Here is a 15,550-nt window from a genome sequence, read left to right as displayed (position 1 = left end):
TAGATGCGAACACTCGATTGTTTTACTTTCGCAAAATGAGCATCAACAACTCCACAATCGAGTTTTTAAATTCTTGCAACCAACAATTTCATAGTCCTTGACTTCGCGTTTTTCTTCACGAATCATCCCTCAATCATCAATCCAAATGCGAATCAAAAACTCATATGTTCTTGCTTTATCGATTCATCGACTACACTCATACAAATGCGAACATAACACTAACCCTAATACACAAGGTTTAATAGAGTTGACCGGCTTGACTTGATGACTTGACTTGACTCAAGATTGACGATTGTCACAAATTGACCCGAATATGACGGTTGTCACATCATCCCCCCGTTAAAGGGAATTTCGTCCCGAAATTTGCACTTCGAATGGGGATCCAGGAATTTAGAGGAAAGATGGGGATGACTTTTCGTAGTACCAGAATTTGATTATGGCGAGGAATAACTCGCCCGATGTCACATGATTACTACTATGCATGCTTTAATCGATGCTAGATTTATCATATAAAGAAATTCGGGATTTAAATGTCGATGTTAGAAACACGTACTGATATTTGCGGGCAGTTCCGGAGTGGTTTCTCCCTCGGTGATTGCAAACACCCTCCCGCCACCACCAGCATCTCTTGTTCTTGGGCATTCCCTTTTAAAGTGCCCTGTTTCTCCACACTCGTAACAGGTTGGGCTTACTCTAGAGCCGGGTACCTGGTTGATAGGTCGTGCTGGTGCCTTACAGAAACGAGCAGTGTGCCCCTCTCTGTCGCAGTTTTTGCAATGCATCTTTCGGCAAGCCCCAGTGTGATGGAAGTTACACTTGTTGCATTTTGGAAGTGTTCCAGCGTATGGTTTCATGGGAGTTGGTGTGGTGAGGGTTGTGGCAGCATGAACAGCAAGGATCTGTTGCTTCCTAGCGAGGCCTTGGGTTGATTGGTCCTTCTTGTTGTCCCAAAACTTTCTTTCGTTGTTCCCTCCTCTTGCTTGGGTAAGGGTGGTTGTCATAGTGTCATGGTGGGCATGATGGTCAATGAGTTGTTGTGCTAACTCCTTGGCGCTGTCGAAGGTAGTTGGTCTTGAGGCGAGCACGCTATCTTGAATTTCGGGGGACAATCCCCAGAGGTAACGCTCCAACTTTTTGTCTTCCGGGGTGACCATAGCGGGACAAAGGAGTGCTAGATCACAAAATCGGTTGGTGTAAGTTGTAAGGTCGGAGCCTGCCATTCGGAGATTCCATAGCTCTTGCTCCAGCTTTTGCACTTCACCTCTTGGGCAATATTCCTTCAACATCATCTTCTTTAGGTCCTCCCAACTTAACGAGTTAGCCACTGCAAGCGTAAGCGACTTAACTTTGCCGTTCCACCAAGTGAGAGCTCTTCCGATGAAGGTGAATGTCGCGTACTTGACTTTGCTCGCTTCGGGGCAAGCACAAATCTCAAAGATTGCTTCGGTCCTTTCGAACCATTGAATTAGTGCGAGGACACCCCCTCTTCCATCAAAGGAATCGGGTTTGCCATTTGTGAAGTCCTTGTAAGTGCATTCCCTTGTGCGTCCTGCACTATCCCCGTGGTTAGGGTTTGTGGCTCCAGATCCAGCACCACCAGTGCTATTTGTGCCAATTTGTGACATTGCAGCTACCACGGCTGCTGTCACTGCAGCTTGGAACATTTCAGGATCAAACTGGGGAGGTGGCGTCGGAGGTGGTGGCGTTGTGCTGCCCGAAGGTCTGGGTCTTTTCCTTGGTGGCATCGTTCTGTCATGAGTTTGTAAAAAGGAAAACTGATCAGATGGTAAGTTCCTACTAGTAAAGACAAGTCAGTTGTTATAGAATTTGATTTTTTTTTTCTGCGTTATTCTTCGATTTAAGAATTCCTTATATATAGTTCATAAAGGAAGTCCATATGAATGAACTTCACGAGTTAGTGGGTTTTGTGGTCTCTCTTAGATTTTTCGCGAGTGTGCTCAAGGCGATTGGTGCGGATCGTATGTATTCTCGTTATTTGCATCAACCTCTGCGATACTATGGAGAGTTGTTCTACCCTGAATCTCGTTTCGGGCAACTCTATAGACTAGGATTGGAAAAATTTTATCTGCTGAGTTTCCTTCGTTTATGTTGTAGAAGCTTCGTTCTCTATTAAACGACATATGTTGGTCTTGTTCTTTGCTCCAGGTTTCCAAGCACTCTACCCAAGGAGGCATCGGGCCTTGAAAGCCGGTCAAGGGTTGGGATTCGGAACAAGAGTCATCGGGGTTAAGTTCTCCACTTCAGGGTCGGAGTCAGAACCATCAGCATAGCCTTCAGCTTGGTGACCATCTACAGGGGTTGGGTAATCATTCTCTGGCTCCTCTCCGAGCCATTTGGTATTGTAGTGGTTAGGGTAGTACGGGTCGTCGTGTGGGTGGAATCCAGCCATGATATCTTCGCGAGAAATGGGGATATAAGAAATGATTAAGCAAACGTACTAATTTGCTAATTATACGATGATCTTTATCAGGTACTTCAACAAATTGTTTAGTGCATACTAATTATATGTATTCGGGACAGGATAGACCTTCGAATAAGCGACCCTAACTCTAAATCCCCAATCCAACGAGAACAGGAAGTAGAGCAAAGATCCACAGATTCTAAGTCTATGACGTCCTGGATACATAAAATTTTAATGTATCCACTAAGCAACTATTGACCTATTGATAAAGATCTACTTAGTTCTTGCAGATGTAATTTTTAATAATTCCAAAATACCCCTATGGTATTTCATTGTGGTAGTGTTGGTAAGTTTTTAGACTTGTTGCCACATCACAACCATTCTTGGGCATATGCTAATCACTCCTCGGACCAGCATAGTTGATCAGGCTATGCTATTCCCAAGACTGATCATACATCCCCATGCTTAACTGTGATATCCAACAATCATTACTTTTGTTTTGTCCTAAATTGATGCTGACCTTAGTATGTATGCATGCATGTATACTTTTAACAAAAGTTATTTATTCTTAAAGGTATAGTGGTTTTGAAATCTTAAAATCAGAGACCTTAGTCCCAATGCATTTATAGTTTGTATATCTTATGTGGTTCGATATACTTAGTTCACTATAAACAATGCTCTGATACCAATCTGTCACACCCCCAAACCAAGGATGGCGGAAACGTCTGGGGGTGGAGGACTTCATGTACAGTATCACAACAACGTGTATAATAGTGCTCAAAGTAAAAACAACCACCATAAATATAATTGCAAAAGTTACACCAAAGTATATGTTTACATGTTTCAAAAGCAATTACATTATGATGACAAAATAAATTGTTGACGGTTTAGCGTCCCATCCTCAAAGCGATGAAGTTTTCCTGTTTCACTGATTTCCTGAGAATACAAGTAGTTTTAAAGAGTGTCAACACAAAGGTTGGTGAGTTCATAAGAGTTTTGTTTGAAGTAGAAACCGTTTTTCCTTGTAAAATCGATTTAGTTTGATTTCCAGAAAATCCAATATTTTCTTAGTTAAGTATGAATAGAAATAATCCTACATGATGCTGTAATGAACCCTAGAGTAATCCGTAGAGTTCCTCTATAATCGTCCAACATATAAAGTTATATAAGACTTAACTTAGATAAAACGTTGAATATAATGGGTCTGCCCTAGGTCCACAACCCAACGAGGAACAGGAGATGAGGCGGGCACCACCAATTCTAGGCCAATCAAGACTAAATTCTTATATGACTCAACATATACGCTCAGCGACTATAGTTGAAGTCTAACAATTTTAGAGGATGTGTAGTTTTAATATCATAATAGCTTTGTATAGAGACCCGGTACTTCGTATTTGTACCCATAGAGATAAAAGGTGATTTTAAATCGACATAAAACTCATTTAGGTTTTAAAAATAAAATCCCGTAAACTTATGGATTGTTCCCTATGTGAGCCGTTATAATCATACTATGACTATGTGAACCTGCCACGACGTTCTCAGTGTTGCGAAAAATGAAATGACATTTGTCACCCGTAGACCTGCAGGTCCAACTGTAGCTAGCAGCAAGGTGTGGGGTGTCAATCCCAATATAGATCTATATACAAGTATCACGTTCTCCCTCAAGGAGATTCTGATTATAACTACCAGGAATTATATTCCGCACTCGGACGTACGGGGAGATAGAGAGATAGAGATCGAAAAAAAATAGAGAAACTCACAATATAGGATAACAAGTTTACGATAATTGTGTGTGAATAGAAATATTTCTTGTATGAATGTACCTTTCTTGTACGAGTGCGTAGAGTGATGTATCATAAACTATACCTATTATAGTTTATCTAAAATGTATGTACTATGTATGAACCCTTTTTATGGAAATGTAACTAGTGTTGTGAATTTATCAAAACATAGATTAACTTTCGTGAAATGTGTGCGAATAGAAATCTTTCTTGTATGAATGTACCCTTCTTGTACGAGTGCGTAGAGTGATATATCATAAACTATACCTATTATAGTTTATCTAAAATGTTTGTAATATGTATGAATTCTTTTATGAAAATATATTAGTATTGTGAATTTATCAAACTATACCTCTTATAGTCTAATAATACGTGTTCCAAAATGAATGAATGAATAATATTTAATATTTAATATGAATGTCTTAATTCCAGTTCATAATGATAAACTAACATGGAAACACATTCAAATATTAGAACTTATGATTATACACTTTGCTCAACATAATACAAAGTGTTATGATATTTACATGCTGTTGGCTAACTTTAGCCATTCTGCCCTGTATTTGGAAAAATCATAGAAAAATCATACGAAGTCGAAAACTAGATCCGTAAATTTTGAGAGTTCACAAAATGTGTCTAGTTTGCTCATAAATTTTATCTCAATTTATAATGACCTCTAACTTGGGTGAAAAAGTCCAAAATCACAGACTGGTCCGGATTGTTGTTTGAAATGATAGGCAGTTTTGTAAAAATCACCATAAATTGTAGAAAAATCGTATGGAGATGTGCAAGTAGCCATTTTAAAGCTAAAAACTCGAACTATTTGCACCTTGTACAGTTTTGAAAACAAAAATGTTTAAGATGCCCAAGACAGTCCGTGAATGGAGTTGAACTTTTCTGATGAAGGCTGTTAGAAAAATCTAGTTATATTCTTAGTGTTTTAACTTGTATTCCCCCCCTGGAAACTTGAGAAATCATGAAAATGTAGGGGTATGAACTCACCTTGAGTGATTTCAGTAGATGATTGTTGAAGAATGGAAGTGTTTAATTCAAGAACACTTGGAGATGCCTTGAAGGTTTTCGAGAATCTAACATCATAGTTAGGGAGTTTGTGTAAGCAACCAAAGATTTGAGTAGAATGAAGTGAAATAATAATAGGGAGGATGAATTTTTACTTACTAAGTGTGGAAGAATACTTGAATCCAGCCTTGGATCTCGAAAATTTGTGTAGAAGAGTTGGAGAGAAAAAGTGATGTTTGTTACTTAGTGGAATGAGAGAAATGAGAGAAAATGAGGAGTGTGGTTGATTGTTCCAGCTCAAAAACGTGGGAGTGAGTGAAATTTGAGTGTAAGGGAACATTGAAGTGACATAGGTAAGGTGGGGAGGTATGGCTGGTCATAGAGTGGGTGTGGGGTGGTTGCTTGTGACTTTGATTTTTTTTTTTTTTTTTTAACTTGCAAGGCACAATGGAATATATTACTCCTATACAGGAAATTGACTCAATCAAGGACGATTTCACAATTAAAGTTCAGATCATACGTCTTTGGACTCAAAAGTCAAGAACAATGTCTTATAATAGTCTATATCCCATTTTTAGTTTAATTTTCTAAATATATGTGTGGTTGTCTATGTGTGTGTATCTCTTTAAAAATTCTGCAATTTCATCATTTTATGACCCCCATTTGCGAAGTTAAGTATTTATTTCCAAAAATGCGAAACTCCAGGGACAATATTTGAAATCTTCTGTTTTCTTCCCCAATTCGCATTCTACTGTGAAATACTTCGCATCTTCATTCTTACACCCTTCGCATCCCTTCGCATTAATCACCTTCGCATTTTCATTCTTACACCCTTCGCATCCCTTCGCATTAATCACCTTCGCATTTTCATTCTTACACCCTTCGCATCCCTTCGCATTAATCACCTTCGCATTTTCATTCTTACACCCTTCGCATCCCTTCGCATTAATCACCTTCGCATTTTCATTCTTACACCCTTCGCATCCCTTCGCATTAATCACCTTCGCATTTTCATTCTTACACCCTCCGCATCCCTTCGCATTAATCACCTTCGCATTTTCATTCTTACACCCTTCGCATCCCTTCGCATTTTAACCTTATTAATCAAATGCGATTCACAAAATTTTTCATTCCAGATGCGAACACAGTTTAGTTCTTGAACTCTAAACTTGCGAAATCAAAATTTTCATATGTTGAACCCATATGCGAATATTAACCCAATTGACTTCAAATTGATTCATAGATGCGAACACTCGATTGTTTTACTTTCGCAAAATGAGCATCAACAACTCCACAATCGAGTTTTTAAATTCTTGCAACCAACAATTTCATAGTCCTTGACTTCGCGTTTTTCTTCACGAATCATCCCTCAATCATCAATCCAAATGCGAATCAAAAACTCATATGTTCTTGCTTTATCGATTCATCGACTACACTCATACAAATGCGAACATAACACTAACCCTAATACACAAGGTTTAATAGAGTTGACCGGCTTGACTTGATGACTTGACTTGACTCAAGATTGACGATTGTCACAAATTGACCCGAATATGACGGTTGTCACATATACACATATAAATTTCACGTTTTGTTGTACAATTCCCAATGTTTCAACCAACATCCCTATGATGTATTTATGGTAGTGAGTGGGAGTAGGTATTGTACAAATGTTAAGTTTAACAAAATAGAATATAGGTGTCAAAATCTTAATTTGGTCAGGTTTCATGGATTTTGGAAGAGCATCTCTAGATTTACTATTACTAGTTGTGACGAAAGGTTGTAATAAACCTAACACATAGTGCGAGTAGTGCAGTCACTAACTTACTAGGTTATATTAGTTTATTAGTTATTAAAATGACACGCAAGGTGCTCGACCATCTCTCACATCTCGTGAGTGGCCCCTTCCGTAATCCAATTTATTATGACTGCCCTAGTTTCAGCTGCAAATATTTATTGTCTCATGGTGGCTATTTCTTCTTCTAAAGAGTGTAGGTAGTCAGTATTGTTTTCCTGATCTACTTATAGGTTTGGCATGGCATTCATATGGTGTTCTTGTTCTTTGTGGATGTGTTGAATTTGCACCGTCATGTTTTGAGCTTTGTCATCGATTCTTTATTGCTTCGTGATGGAGAGTCTAAACTCGAATGTCTAATCGGTCCTCTCATGGTACGATTAGTAATAGTGCTTGATTTATGGGTGCTAGGGTCTGGAGTATGGTGTAGTGAGTGTGTGTATATTGTGGGGATGTATCTTGGAAAGATAGAGGTGAAAGGGTCTCGTGCTTGTTCTTGATAGGGTAAAGTTACATTAACGACCTCTCTAGCTCCTTTTCTCTTCGTCTGATCCCTTCTCAGAATCCTCCTCATGAATTCACTATGGTTCTTCCTCGGTTCAACTATTAGCTGTTGTAGTGGTGTTGTGATGTCTAGATATTTCGTTTGTGCGAGAATAGTGGTATATAAATAATCTATGAGATTAAGAGAAGCATTTCTAATGAAATAATTTTATGGTGTACTCCTTACCGGGTCCTCCTATAATCACGTAGTGTATACAAGTTATATATAACTAAGATCGAATAAACCTTCGAATAAGTGATCCAACTCTAAGACCACAACCAAACAAGGAACAGGAAGTAGAGCGAAATCACAAATTCTAAATCATCTTAATTATTTATAACCTTAACGTATACACTAAGTAATTCTAGACCTGCCAGTAAGGGTCTTTAGTTTTCACATGAATTATTTATAGTATCATAAAATACTACTATAATATTTTAAACTTTATGTTTGGTTCTAGAGTTTCTTGGTATATAGAGTTGGTAAGTTTAGGACTTGTTGCACACTACGACTATTCCCAGGCATATGCTAGTCACCTCTTGGATAAATATAGTTGATCCGACTATATTCATCCTAGACCTGATTACATACACAAAAGTTTAATCGTAGTGACCAACTTATCTTAATACTTTTGTGTTGTTCTTATTATGACACTGTTCTAGAATATATGTATGTATACTTTTATAAAATATTATTATATTTAAAAGTATTGCTCTTTTTCAGAGTATTTTAGCCCCATTGTATTTACAAATGTATATCTTATATGGTTTAATATACTTAGTTCACTATAAACAATGCTCTAATACCAATCTGTCACGCCCCAAAACAGGAACGACAGAATAGTCCGGGGGTGGATAACGTCATGTACAACATCATAACAATTTAATAATAGTAATCAAAGAAAACACAACCATCATATTGAAAAAATATATAATTTACATTGTGTTCGAAACACTGTTCATTAAACACCAAAACTATAGTGAAAACTAAGACGTGACAATAATATGCTCCGTCTTCTGAAAACATGCGTGTGTACCTATCTACTGGTTCCTTGAGAATACAATTGGTTTTGAAATATTTTCAACATTTAAGTTGGTAAGTTCATAAGAGTTTTGTTTGAGAAATTAAGTCGTTTTTTCCTTGTAAAAGGATTGAGTGTAATTCAAGAAAATCTAGTCTTTTCTTTGTAAATGAATTGTTGTCTTAAAGCCTTAAAACACAAATGTAGAAGTTTCGTATGGTTAGGATTTGTAATGCGTAGTTTTAAATCCGTATAAGAGGTATGAACCATACCGATTCCTCCTATGATGGCTTAGTATGTACAAGTTATATATAATCAAGATCGAACGGACAGTCGAATAAGTGATTCTGCCCTAAGTGCACAACCAAACAATGAACATGATTCAAGGTGGAATCACACATTCTAGTGCCCATCGGATCTTAATTACATATAACCCTAACGTATACACTAAGTGATCATAGAGTTAACAATAAGGGTCCTTTCTGAAATGTAAGTTGCACTATACTATAAAAAGAGTGTATTGTAGTTGTATTTATATGTAGCCCTTTTAAATGTAAGTTTCTAGAAATGTACCCTGTGTTGTACTGGAAAATCGTGTCATGTAGTTTTATTATTAAGTAAAACTATTTGAAGGTATGTTTTCCCCGTAAACCAAATGTAAAGTTAATGATCCAATCAGACTGTTTGAAAATATATTACTCCATAATTATGTCATCATTTTCTCCATGTGAGTTCTTATAACCATTCTATGACGTAAGATGGATTGAAACGACGTTCTTCATGCGTCAGAATGTTATCGACATTTATCATCCAAGACCTGCTAGTCCAACTATAGCTAACAGTCAGGGTGTGGGATTGTCAATCTCATATAGATCTATACACAAATATCTAGCTCTACCTACAAGAGACTCTAGTTATAAGTCAGGACTTTAGCTGGTACTTAAGTAAGTACTTGAAGACGGTCTCATAAATTTATTGCTTCAACGAGTTTATGAGTAATGAAATGAAAAACCCTTTAGTAAATGAAGATGTAAAACCCTTTAGTAAATGAAATTGTAAAACCCTTGAATAAATGAAATTGTAACTTTTTCATAGAAATTTGTAAGTGTATAAATATTGTAAAATGACTCATAAACTATAACTATAATAGTTTATAATGTATGTTCTGCTAAAATGTTAAAACCTTTTTATTTTTAACAACTTTGTATGTAAAAGTTTATAAGTTTGTTATTAATGTTATTTAGCATTTTTGCGTAAAGTATACCTATAGTACATGAAAACATAATAAGTGATTTGTATTTTTAAACACAATATTTCTTGCGTTTTACTTGTATCCCCCCCCCCCCCCCCCCCCCCCCCAAAAAAAAAAAAAAAAAAAAAACATAGAAAAATATTGAAAAAAATGTGGTTGTATGAACGCACCTCGGATGTGCATTCTTGGTTGAATACTAAGTGATGGCAATGATCTTCATGTTAGAATATGCGAATATGGTCAAAATCCTAATTTGTTTTAAATATGTTATACGGGTGAAAATTAGACATCTAGCAGTTTAAAGTGTTAAATAGAACAAGTTTATGTAAGAAACTTACCAAATTAATTCCTAAGAATTAATTGAGAGATTTGTTCTCCCTGGAAAATTGAATGAATGTTTGAGGAAGTTCTGGGAAATGTTGAAGATGTTCTAAGAATCTATATGAACGTTTGCTGATGCTCTTATGAGTTTTGAGAGAAATCACGGAACTTTACAAGTGAATATGAGAGAAAACGAGGAGGGTTTTCGGTTTATGTATGTATATATGAGGTAAAAGTGATTTGACACATGCCTTGGGATGTGTAACTCATCACCTAAAATAGTGTGCCACCATTGAAAAGGAGGGATTTCGGCCTATCTACACCGAAATCTCTTGATTTTAGTCTAAAGGTTCCAATTGAGAAAGGTTTTCGGTCCGATGAGATTGCGGTTTAAAGAGTTCTCGGTCTAATGTGTTTTCGGTCCGAAGGTCTTTGCAGTTCAAGGGATTTCTATCCTGGGTGGGACCTCACATGATTTCGGAGGAGGTTGATTTCGGTTAGGAGAGTTTTCGGTCTAAGTCATTGATTTCGGTTTTGATGGTTTTTTATTCAAAAAACTGACAACTTAAATGTAATGTAAATTTTCATTCGTAAATTTTAATTATTTGATTTTTGTTATAACATTTTACTTTTATTTGGCTTCCATTGACTTTCACCGACTTTCTTTGACTTTTATTGATCTAAAATAACCAGTTGTTACAATGCAAGAGGCGTGTGTAGTCAAGATAAGATTTGTTCCTCTTATATGTTGGAAGTTAGAAATGTAATACGCCTTATCTAAAGTTGAATATCATATGAGATTGATTGCGATCTGTATCTCATGTTTAACATGATGTCTGTGACAAAGGGATAACTGATAAACTTACCTTATACACCAATTGTAGCTTGCAGATTTTTGGGAATTAGTCGTTGATAAAATGGCACAATTCGTATGTTGATGGGAGCAGTTAAAATGATATTATGTGAGGTCCCACCCAGGACCAAATTGTCCTAATCACTCACGAATCATATTAAAATGATATTAAAATGATCTAGTATGCTCATGTGCTAGTGGGTGACTAAAAAGATCTAGTATGTTCAAGAATCATATTAAAATGATATTACTAATTAACATACGATACTAGAGGGTCATACTAACAACAACTTGATATAATTGATAATCTATTAGAAATTGATTTTAATAAATATTCAATAAACTCTTATAATTAAATTGAAAATTATTTATTTCTAGGAAATAATAAATTTCATTAGCAAGTAACATTATATATAAATCATAAGGTATGAATTAATAATCCATACACAACATTCTGGACTAGATAACTTCTTTTGTCTTTTACCAAAAGTTTAAAGTTTATATTTTACAAAATTCGTTTATAAAATATAAAAAGATTTTGTCTTAATAATAATCAAAATTTGGCTAGACCAAAGAGAGTATGGGCTCTTCATTTGTTTAATGAAAGGATCACTCATCTAAAAAGCAAAGCATGGACATTATGATTAAAATAAGGAGTGATGGTCCTTTGATTAACTTATTCAAAGGAAAGGCATGACTTGAAGCATGGGGAACACATAGGCTTTAGGGTAATGGTTTATAAAAGTGTTAAGAACTTCTCGACCAAAGATTTTCTATATAAAGTAAGGCTTTCATAGTGCTTTCACTACTCATGCAAAAAATCATAACTATGTATGTATGTGTGTTTCTCTCTAGTGGTAGTTGAAGACTTGCATATCACACTCTTGCTTATGCTCTCTTTATGTTCTTATTTTGATAAGAATATAAAGTTTAAGAGTCTTAAGAGTTTTATACAAAAGAAATAGCATTCTAGATCAAGTTGCTTCATTGTTGGTGTCTCTAAAGTTCTACATTCTTCATCAACTTCCAAGCCTCCCAAGAGTATCCAAAGAACTATAAAGGTTATAATTTTCTCCATCTTCTTATTTGGTTGGTGTTTAATCTTTCTGCAACGTTTCAAGAAGATCCTTGTAGGGCTTAACTTGTTTATGTTATTCAAAAAATTATAAGTCTTCTGTTGCTAAAAATCGTGTTTTTGAAACTAGTTTTTTGAATAAAAAAATCCAACAAAAGGTCGTATAAAATTGAATTAAAAAGCAAAAAGGTGTACAATTGTTTTGAGTTATAATTAAAACTACTCAATTTTGATGGGTTATATATGTAAGTGTATATACATGACTAACAAATATCCACCAAGCCATATATATATATATATATATATATATATATATATATATATATATATATATATATATATATATATATATATATATATATATAGAGAGAGAGAGAGAGAGATGAAAAGTGAACATATAACATAAAAGGTATGTAACCTTACATACTCAAACTCACCATACTGCATCTTTTTTGTATCATACACGTATAGTAATCATCCAAAGTTTTTACATTTCAACTGTTAAATTGATTTTACTTCGAAAATTTTTATAAATTTCACCATTATATTCCTAACTCTACGTTGCATCGGGTGGAAGTGTAACCTCCTCGTTCTCCATCATCTTGAACCTTACTCGTTTGTAAGCAACCCTTCTATTGAATTCCTTTCTTGAACTTTCTTGCATTGTTGGGTTGACATCTTCTTTATGTTTGTACTTGGGTTCTTTCCTCATTCCCGTGTCTTTAGCTTTTGTCTTGTCACTTTCCGGGGTTTTCTTGTTAAAATGAGACTCATCACTCTCTTCTTCTTTTTCTTTAATCACCTGTGTTACTGGATTTGGTGGTCTTGCAAAAACAAACACCTCAAACATCATTGTCGTTGACAGTGGAGGTTTTCAATAATTCACTTCTTTTTCCAATTACTCTTTTGGTAAATACTCCTCCCATTCCTCCCACTCTTCTTCCTTCATGCGTTTAAATTCATCATGCTTAAGGAACTTCATTCTTGTTTCAACAAATTTGCATTGGCACGGGATGAGAAAGGAAGAGGTGGTCGATACGGCTCAACAACTGAGAAATCATAATTTTATTTTATTGCCCACGATGTGGCACTATTGTCTCCACATCGTGGCGACTGGGAAGCTTCACGATACTCTTCTTCTTCTATCCTTTTTACTTTTAGTGACTGATTAGACTCCTCTTCAAGGTCCTTCATATGCTCCAATTCATTTTCTTCTTCTATATTAATGGCCATGACATGATCCATAGGGATTGGCTCGACTTTTCTTGAAAGTAAATCCTATAGCTTTTCTTGTAAAAGTTTTGTTAATTGCCCAACTTGTGTGTGGATGCTCAAAATAGATGCTTGTTGAACTCTAAGGTGTTGTTTGTTTTTTTTGAGGCGAAATGTCTGCAGTCTGCGGGCCACATCTGTAGACCTTTGTAGTAGAAGAGGTGGACCAAACGTCTATAGTCTGAAAAAAAAAAAAGATTGTTTGTTTTTTTAACATCTATGGGCTACTAAAATAAACTAAAATCTAAATAAACTAATTTTTTTTAAACTTCAAAGTGAATTTTTAATATTTTTATGAGTTTGTTATAAATAATTAACGAATTTAGATCAACTTTTATGTATTATTGTATAAAAAATAAAAATAACAATAAAAAATGGTATGAATTAACGTATATATTTGATAAAAACCAACAACTTTGATTGAAAAGTTATAGCTAAACATTATAATTATTGATGAAAGAATTTTGATACATAAATCAATGGCAATAAACTTTGATTTTTTTTCAATTAAATCCATTAAAAACGTACCATAAATATTTTCTCGAGAAATTGACGATACTGTATTAAATAATGTTTTACAAAATTTGTCAAAAAAATATAAGAATATGTATTATGATTTTTTTCATATTTATATAAACAAATTCAATGACTATTATTGTAATAAATATTTATTTATAAATTTATCAAAAATATCATGTTTGTATCGTTGAACGTTTTTTTTAAGTTTTGTATTTTTTTTTTCAAATTGTTTATCATTAATAAAGTTGGAAAAAATATAAAATAAAAAAAACTTGAAAAAAAGTAAAGATGTATATGTTTTTTTAGGCTAGAATATGTCTGAAGATGCTAGAAGACTTTGGTCCACATCTGCGCCAAGAAGAGGGCGCACAGACATTTTTAGGTCTGCAGTCTTCAAAAAAACAAACAGTCTGCAAAGGCTAATTTCTGCGCGGCGCAGACAGAAGAGGTCATGCAGATTTGCAAACAAAAAACAAACATTACCTAAGTGTTGCATCATGTCTTTTTTCGCTAGCTTCCATGAATTTGAATAGCATCGACTCGAGAGCATCTATCTTCTCGGATTAGACTCGTTCTAGTTGGTAGAGATTACGCTCTAGTTGTTGATATTGTGTCATGTCTTGATCTCTCTTGTACTCCAAATCACAATCCTTAGTATAATGGGGTCCTCCACAAGCTCCGCATCTATCTTGAATTGGTCCACCCAATTTTGTGATCTTTTCTTCCATTGCATCGAGCTTTGCAACTACTGCACTGATAATATCTTGACCTCCATCTTTACTTGAATTTCCTCTAGTGAAATCATCCCTTGAGTTGTGGTACTCTCTTGAATGCTTAGAGGATTCTTAAATCAAAGCTTTATTTGTTGTCGGATTCTTCTTTGTCATGGGCCCTTGCGAGTCTAGAAGTTGACGAGTGCAAACATTGACTCCGTCATAAAATATCGCGATTTCTTGTTTCACATTGAAGTCATGTTGAGGTCAATGTTGTAACAATCTCTTGTAACGTTCCCAAGCTTCGTATAATGGCTCCCTATCTACTTGTTGAAAATTTTGTATGTTTCTTTTAAACTTCGCCACTTTCGAGAGAGGGGTAAACTGGTTTATGAACTCATTCTTGAAATCGGCCCATGTCGTGATTGCTCCAAAGGGAAGAGATTTTAACCATTCTTTTGCTTCACCCTTCAACGTGAGCGGTAAAAGTCGAAGCATCACCGCATCTTCACTCACGTTTGGTGCATTAACATAATGTGAAATCTCCACTACCGCTTTTATATGCTCAAAAGCATCATCGTGCTCCTTCCCATAAAAAGGTAGTACCCTTAACATATTAATAATGTGCCCCGGAAGTTCAAACTTTGCCGTCGTTGGTATTTTTGGTGGATCAAGACCCCATCTTTTTTCGTTCCTCATATATCTCTTGTACTCTTCCATTGACATGGTCGTGATGACCCCCATATTTCCTACACAAAAAAAACTAAAAAAAACACGTAAAAAGGAACAAAAACTAAAATAAACTAAAACTAAAACTAAAAACTGCCTGGAACGTGACCACGACGTGGCCAAGGTTCCTACGACGTGGTTGATGTTCAGACGAAAAAAATAAAATAAAATAAATGCTGAAAAATAACTGTTTGCGGGTTTTAACCCACAAAAAGGATCGAATAACTAAAAGT

General features: G+C 35.4%; 1 non-coding gene across 1 annotated transcript; it reads left to right on the top strand.

Moving 5' to 3' along the window:
- The first annotated feature begins 14,841 nt into the window (after positions 1-14,841).
- Positions 14,842-14,948, top strand: LOC145007766 (small nucleolar RNA R71). The gene has a single exon (XR_013663133.1). It is a non-coding gene; the product is annotated as a small nucleolar RNA R71 (small nucleolar RNA).
- Positions 14,949-15,550: the final 602 nt, after the last annotated feature.

The sequence above is a fragment of the Lactuca saligna genome, chromosome 7 (assembly GCF_052625555.1).
Source record: "Lactuca saligna cultivar CGN05327 chromosome 7, ASM5262555v1, whole genome shotgun sequence".
Lineage (NCBI taxonomy): Eukaryota > Viridiplantae > Streptophyta > Magnoliopsida > Asterales > Asteraceae > Lactuca > Lactuca saligna.
Note: the sequence above shows the minus strand (reverse complement) of the source record. Positions and strands in the feature narration are given on the sequence as shown.